The sequence below is a fragment of the Anomaloglossus baeobatrachus genome, chromosome 5 (genome assembly GCF_048569485.1).
Source record: "Anomaloglossus baeobatrachus isolate aAnoBae1 chromosome 5, aAnoBae1.hap1, whole genome shotgun sequence".
Taxonomy (NCBI): domain Eukaryota; kingdom Metazoa; phylum Chordata; class Amphibia; order Anura; family Aromobatidae; genus Anomaloglossus; species Anomaloglossus baeobatrachus.
In genome coordinates, this window is record NC_134357.1 from 577,563,439 (window position 1) to 577,569,917 (window position 6,479).

Here is a 6,479-nt window from a genome sequence, read left to right on the forward strand (position 1 = left end):
CACATGAGCGTTACATCACCTATACTGTGAGACCAGTGATGGGCTGCAGTGGTCACATCATGGCGGCAGTCAGGTACAGAAGGCCGAAAATAAGAAGCAACAGGGGCTGTGACTGGCGAGTAATGCGTCTCTTATTTAGATTTTCCAGAATCACATCCCTCCCCCGCTCCCGGGAGGTGGTGAAACGAATTTCTGCCCCAACTTCTCTAAAAAGTCTAATTAATCGAATGCACCATTAAGTCAAAGTTGGAAGCAGAGTAAAGCCTGCTTTACACGTTACGATTTAGCATACGATATTGTATGCGATCGTAACCGCCCCCATCGCATGTGCGGCACGTTCAATTTGTTGAACGTGTCGCACACATGATTCTTTCCCTTCACACGTACTTACCCGTCCATACGACCTCTATGTGGGCGGCGAAGGTCCACTTCCTGGAGTGGGAGGGACGTTCGGTGTCACATCGACGTCACGCGGCAGCCGGCCAATAGAAGCGGAGGGACGGAGATGAGCGGGACGTAAACATCCCGCCAACCTCCTTTCCGCATTGCCGTCCAGGAGCCGCTGGACGCAGGTAAGATCTGGTCATCGTTCCGGGGTGTCACACACAGCGATGTGTGCTACCCCGGGTACGATGAACAACCTGATGTTCAATATTTAGGAATTGAACGACGTGCGTGCGATGAACGTTTTACCGTTCAATCGCAATCGCACGTAGCTGTTACATGCTACAATGTACCTTACGATGCCGGATGTGCGTCACTTACGACGTGACCCCGCCGACACATCGTAAGATATATTGTAGCGTGTAAAGCGGCCTTAAGACCTTAATGACCCGTGTAACAGACCACAGGCCAAGCTCTATGAGAGAAGTATATCCACTAAGTACGTCCATAGTAAGTTCTGCTAAGTGAATATTGACAGAAGGTAAAATAATAGGTGACATCCCGGCCTCCTGATCAATGCTGAGGGACGTCATGTAGGGGGAACAATTGTGTTATTTAGACATTTCCTAAATTTATCTGTAATTTGTCACTTTTCAATAATCTTTAGACAATGTTCCCATGGAGCAGACTTGCTGAGGACCTCCAGCAGTGGAGGACCCGCATGATAAATCACGCTGCAGATATCATTGTGATAAATGTGCGGGGAAGCTGCATATGTCACCTTTGTGAGTGAGGCTCGCACCTATATTAGCAGCATAAATTACATACTGGGGTCACAAACCTGCAGCTATCGTCAGTTTGCACTGCGGATATGAGATTTCTGAAAATACGTAAAACGCAGAGGATTTCCCTGATAACACTAATTATAGCAAAAAGCAATTGAAATACCTCACATGACAACTATACACCGTGTGCAGAATTATTAGGCAAGTTGTATTTTAGAGGATTTTTTTTATTATTGATCAACAACTATGCTCTCAATCAACCCAAAAGACTCATAAATATCAAAGCTTAATAATTTGGAAGTTGCATTGTTTTTTTTTTAGATTTGGCTATCTTAGGAGGATATCTGTTTGTGCAGGTAACTATTACTGTGCAGAATTATTAGACAACTTAATAAAAATCAAATATATTCCCATCTCACTTGTTTATTTTCACCAGGTAAAACAATATAACTAAACAAAATTTAGAAATAAACATTTCTGACATGCAAAAACAAACCCCCCAAAAATTAGTGACCAATATAGCCACCTTTCTTTCTGATGACACTCAGCAGCCTACCATCCATAGATTCGGTCAGTTGCTTGATCTGTTTACAATCAACATTGCATGCAGCAGCCACCACAGCCTCCAGACACTGTTCCGAGAGGTGTACTGTTTTCCCTCCCTGTAGATCTCACATTTTATGAGGGATTACATGTTCTCTATGGGGTTCAGGTCAGGTGAACAGGGGGGCCATGTTATTATTTTTTCATCTTTTAGACCTTTACTGGCCAGCCACACTGTGGAGTAGTTGGATGCATGTGGTAGAGCATTGTCCTGCATGAAAATCATGTTTTTCTTGAACGATACCGGCTTCTTCCTGTACCACTGCTTGAAGAAGTTGTCTTCCAGAAACTGGCAGTAGGTCTGGGAGTTGAGCTTCACTCCATCCTCAACCCGAAAAGGTCCCACAAGTTCATCTTTGATGATACCAGCCCATACCAGTACCCCACCTCCACCTTGCTGGCGTCTGAGTCGGAGTGGAGCTCTCTGCCCTTTACTGATCCAGCCTCTGGCCCATCAAGAATCACTCTCATTTCATCAGTCCATAAATTCTTTGAAAAATCAGTCTTAAGATATTTCTTGGCCCAGTATTGACGTTTTATCTTATGTTTCCTGTTCAAAGGTGGTGGTCTTTCAGCCTTCCTTACCTTGGCCATGTCCCTGAGTATGGCACACCTTATGCTCTTTGATACTCCAGTAACGTTGCAGCTCTGAAATATGGCCAAACTGGTAGCAAATGGCATCTTGGCAGCTTCACGCTTGATTTTCCTCAATTCATGGGCAGTTTTTTTGCGTCTTTTTTGCCCAACACGCTTTTTGCGACCCCGTTGGCTATTTGCCATGAAACGCTTGATTGTTTGGTGATCACGCTTCAAAAGTTTGGCAATTTCAAGACTGCTGCATCCCTCTGCAAGACATTTCACAATATTGGAGTTTTTAGAGCCTGTCAAATCTCTCTTCTGACCCATTTTGCCAAAGGAATGAAATTGCCTAATAATTAAGCACCCCTTATATAGGGTGGTGATGTCATTACACCACACCCCTCCTCATTACAGAGATGCACATCACCTGATTTACTAAATTGGTAGTTGGCTCTCAAGCCTATACGATGTTGTTCCTCGTTCTTGCGGCAGCACACATCGCTGTGTATGAAGCCGCAGGAGCGAGGAACATCTCCTTATCTGCGTCCCGCCTGCAATGAGAAAGGAAGGAGGTGGGCGGGATGTTTACGTCCCGCTCATCTCCACCCCTCCGCTTCTATTGGCCACCTGCTGTGTGACGTCGCTGTGACGCCGCACGACCCGCCCCCTTAGGAAGGAGGCGGGTCGCCGGCCAGAGAGACGTCGCAGGGCAGGTAAGTGCGTGTGAAGCTGCCGTAGCGATAATGTTCGCTACGGCAGCTATCACAAGATATCGCATCTGCGACGGGGGCGGGGACTATCGCACTCAGCATCGCTACAATCGGCTAGCGATGTCGCAGCGTGCAAAGTACCCCTAAGTCTGGTTGAAACCGCCCACTTCCCTGTGACATGCTTATCATCATGGTGACGTCTGTATGTTTGTGGACGCATGCGCAGCACATATATTCTTTTAGAAGGCGGCTTGTTCACCGCTCCTAACATTAACTTCGTCTGCACATGCGTCCCTTGGGACTTCCGTATAATTAGTGTATCTATAGGCGGTCATAATAGTGACGCTACCCATTCTGCTAATCCGCGGTTGTTTAAGGTAATCATTACACCTGTTGTGACAACCTGTGGCGGATCTCACGTGATCTTTAGACATCCAATTGGAATTGTTGAATCCTGCCTCTATTTATATGCGGTGATATCCTCATTCTGGTTTGGCGTCTACCTCTGTTAGGAGGTGTTTTATGTGCTCTACCATAGTAAAGCTCCCCTGATGAGTCTTACACGAAACGCGTAGGAGACCTATGAGCACACCCTTTACCGGTCATCATTAAGGGATATGGTGCAGCTATTTACTATAGCTCCCCTCAAAAATCCAGCAATTATTTCATGGCAAACTTCACCGGATGTAAACCTCAACACCGGTGACACCGTTCCTTATGTATTTTTGCTATTGACGCTTTTTCATGCATCTTTCACTATCTATGTGAGATACAAACATCGTACTTTCATTTCTTCAGGTTTATATAGAGGCGCTAATTAACATAGTGACAGTTTGGCCTATACACCATTATTATTTATAGGGGGTTCTCACTTCTCTCGGGTTTTCCCTGATTGATGTTGGGGTTAATATTGACCTTAGAATCTTTACACTTTTAGCAATTGGGGACATTAGGGACTGATATATTTTCTCACTACCTCAGTCTATGATTTATTGTTGCCCAATAATTATCCTCAGGGGATTAGCTCCCTTCATTTATAAGAGGCCTTTTTTATACATATTCGTTGTGTGTCCTTATCTGTTTCCCCCTAATTATTTTAAATATTTATTATTAAAAGTTATATTTTAATATTACCCAGCTATTATATGTATTTGTCATTGGGGTATTTCAATTGCTTTTTGCTATAATTAGTATTACGTTTTACGTATTTTCAGAAATCTCATATCCGCAGTGTAAACTGACGATAGCTGCAGGTTTGTGACCCCAGTATGTAATTGATGCTGCTGATATAGGTGTGAGCCTCACTCACAAAGGTGACATATGCAGCTTCCCCGCACATTTATCACAATGATATCTGCAGCGGGATTTACCAGTCCGGTATCATGCGGGTCCTCCACTGCCGGAGGTCCACAGCAAGTCTGCTCCATGGGAACATTGTCCAAAGATTATTGGAAAGTGACAATTTACAGATAAATTTAGGAAATATCTAAATAACACAATACAGTAGTTCCCCCTACATGACGTCCCTCAGCATTGATCAGGAGGCCGGGATGTCACCTATTATTTTACCTTCACTTAGCAGAACTTACTATGGACGTACTTAGTGGATTTACTTTTCTTAGAGATGGACCTGTGGTCTGTTACAGGGGTCATTAATGTCTTACTCTGCTTCCAGCTTTGACTTAATGGGGCATTCAATTAATTAGACTTTTTGTAGAAGTTGTGGCACAATTTCGTTTCACCACCTCCCGGGGCCGGGGGAGGGATGTGATTCTTGAAAAAATAAATAAGAGACACATTACTCGCCAGTCACAGCCCCAGCTGCTTCTGATCTCCGGCCTTTCTGTACTTCACTGTAGCCATAATGAGCCATATACAACATGTGACCACTGCAGCCCATCACTGGCCTCACAGTGTAGGTGATGTAACGCTCATGTGTGATATCGGGCTCATCATCACAGCAGCCAAGTAGACTAAGACTGGACAAGAGTGCTAAAGTGGTAGACCTGACATAACAATGTATTCAACAGGCTTATTATTGCTTATTTCTACTATTTATCACATTCTCCCTTCTTTTTTTTTAACAACTCGATAAAATCCTTTTACAAATGAACTATGAAGTTTTCCACTTTCTACAAGGTGGGAGCTTCTTCATACATAATGGCACTGCTCCTCCATCTGTATGTGGCTGTCAGGGATTGTGCCGGACAGACCCCCTAATAGCACTGACTGACAGGCTCATTATGATTCTCCTCTGAGGGTCTTACTACATAATACTGGTGACCGACGCTCTGAGACATGAACCTAGGAAGATGCGAAATACAGCACTGAATTGTAAACTGCTGGAGCCGCTCCTGGTGCCTGATATCATTATCTAGTGTCCTCGCTCCGTGCTCTTCAGTTACAATGTGAACTGTTGTCACCAATACCTTAGTGAATAACCCCTTCACCCCCGGGCGATTTTCCATTTTTCATTTACATTTTTTCCTCCCCTTCTTCTAAGAGCCATAACTTTATTATTTTTCTGTTAATCTTGCCATATGAGGGCTTGTGTTTTACAGGACGAGTTGTAGTTTGTAAGAAATCGTTACTTTTACCATATAGAGTACTGGAAAATGGGGGGAAAAAATCCAAGAGCGGTGAAATTACAAAAAAGTGCAATTGCACTATTGGTTTTGGGGTCTTTTTTTTCTCAGTATTCACTATATGATAAAACTGATATGTCTGTGTGAGGCCTCAGGTCAGTACGAATGCGTAGATACCAAACATGTATACTTTTGGGCTCTGTGCACACGTTGCTTTTTTCTTGCAGATTTTAATCAATACTACAAGGATATAAGCTTCCCAGCAAAGTCTGAGACTCCTGAAGTGCTGTGCACACAGGGCTTTTCTCCTTGCAGATTTAGTTGCAGAATAAAGAAGCAGCATGTCAAAGCTTTCTGATATTCTTCCTGCAATTTCCCTATCTCAATAGATTAAAAAAGAATAGAAAAAGCATGAAAAGAAGCGTAAAACGGGCTTTAGGCTATGTGCACACAGTGCGTTTTTTTGATGCTGCGTTTTTGTGCGTTTTTGGCCGCTAAAAACGCTCAAAAACGCACCTGCGTCGAAAAAACGCGGCAAAAAACGCACGCGTTTTGCCGCGATTTGGTGCGTTTTTTTGCTGCGTTTTGCTGCGTTTTTGCTCACTGCGTCCTTATGCGTTTTTTTATCAGTGAACAAAAAAAAAAAGGTCTGATGTCATTTCCTTCTTCAATGTGTTCTTCATTCTCCACTAGTGTATGCAGAAGAGCAGACAGCTGCAGAACTACAAGGCTCAGCATAGCCCATCCAATAGTGTATACAGGAGAGCAGACAGCAGCTGTCGAACTACAAGGCTCAGCATCCTCCTTCCAGGACTGTATGCAGGATTTCTTTG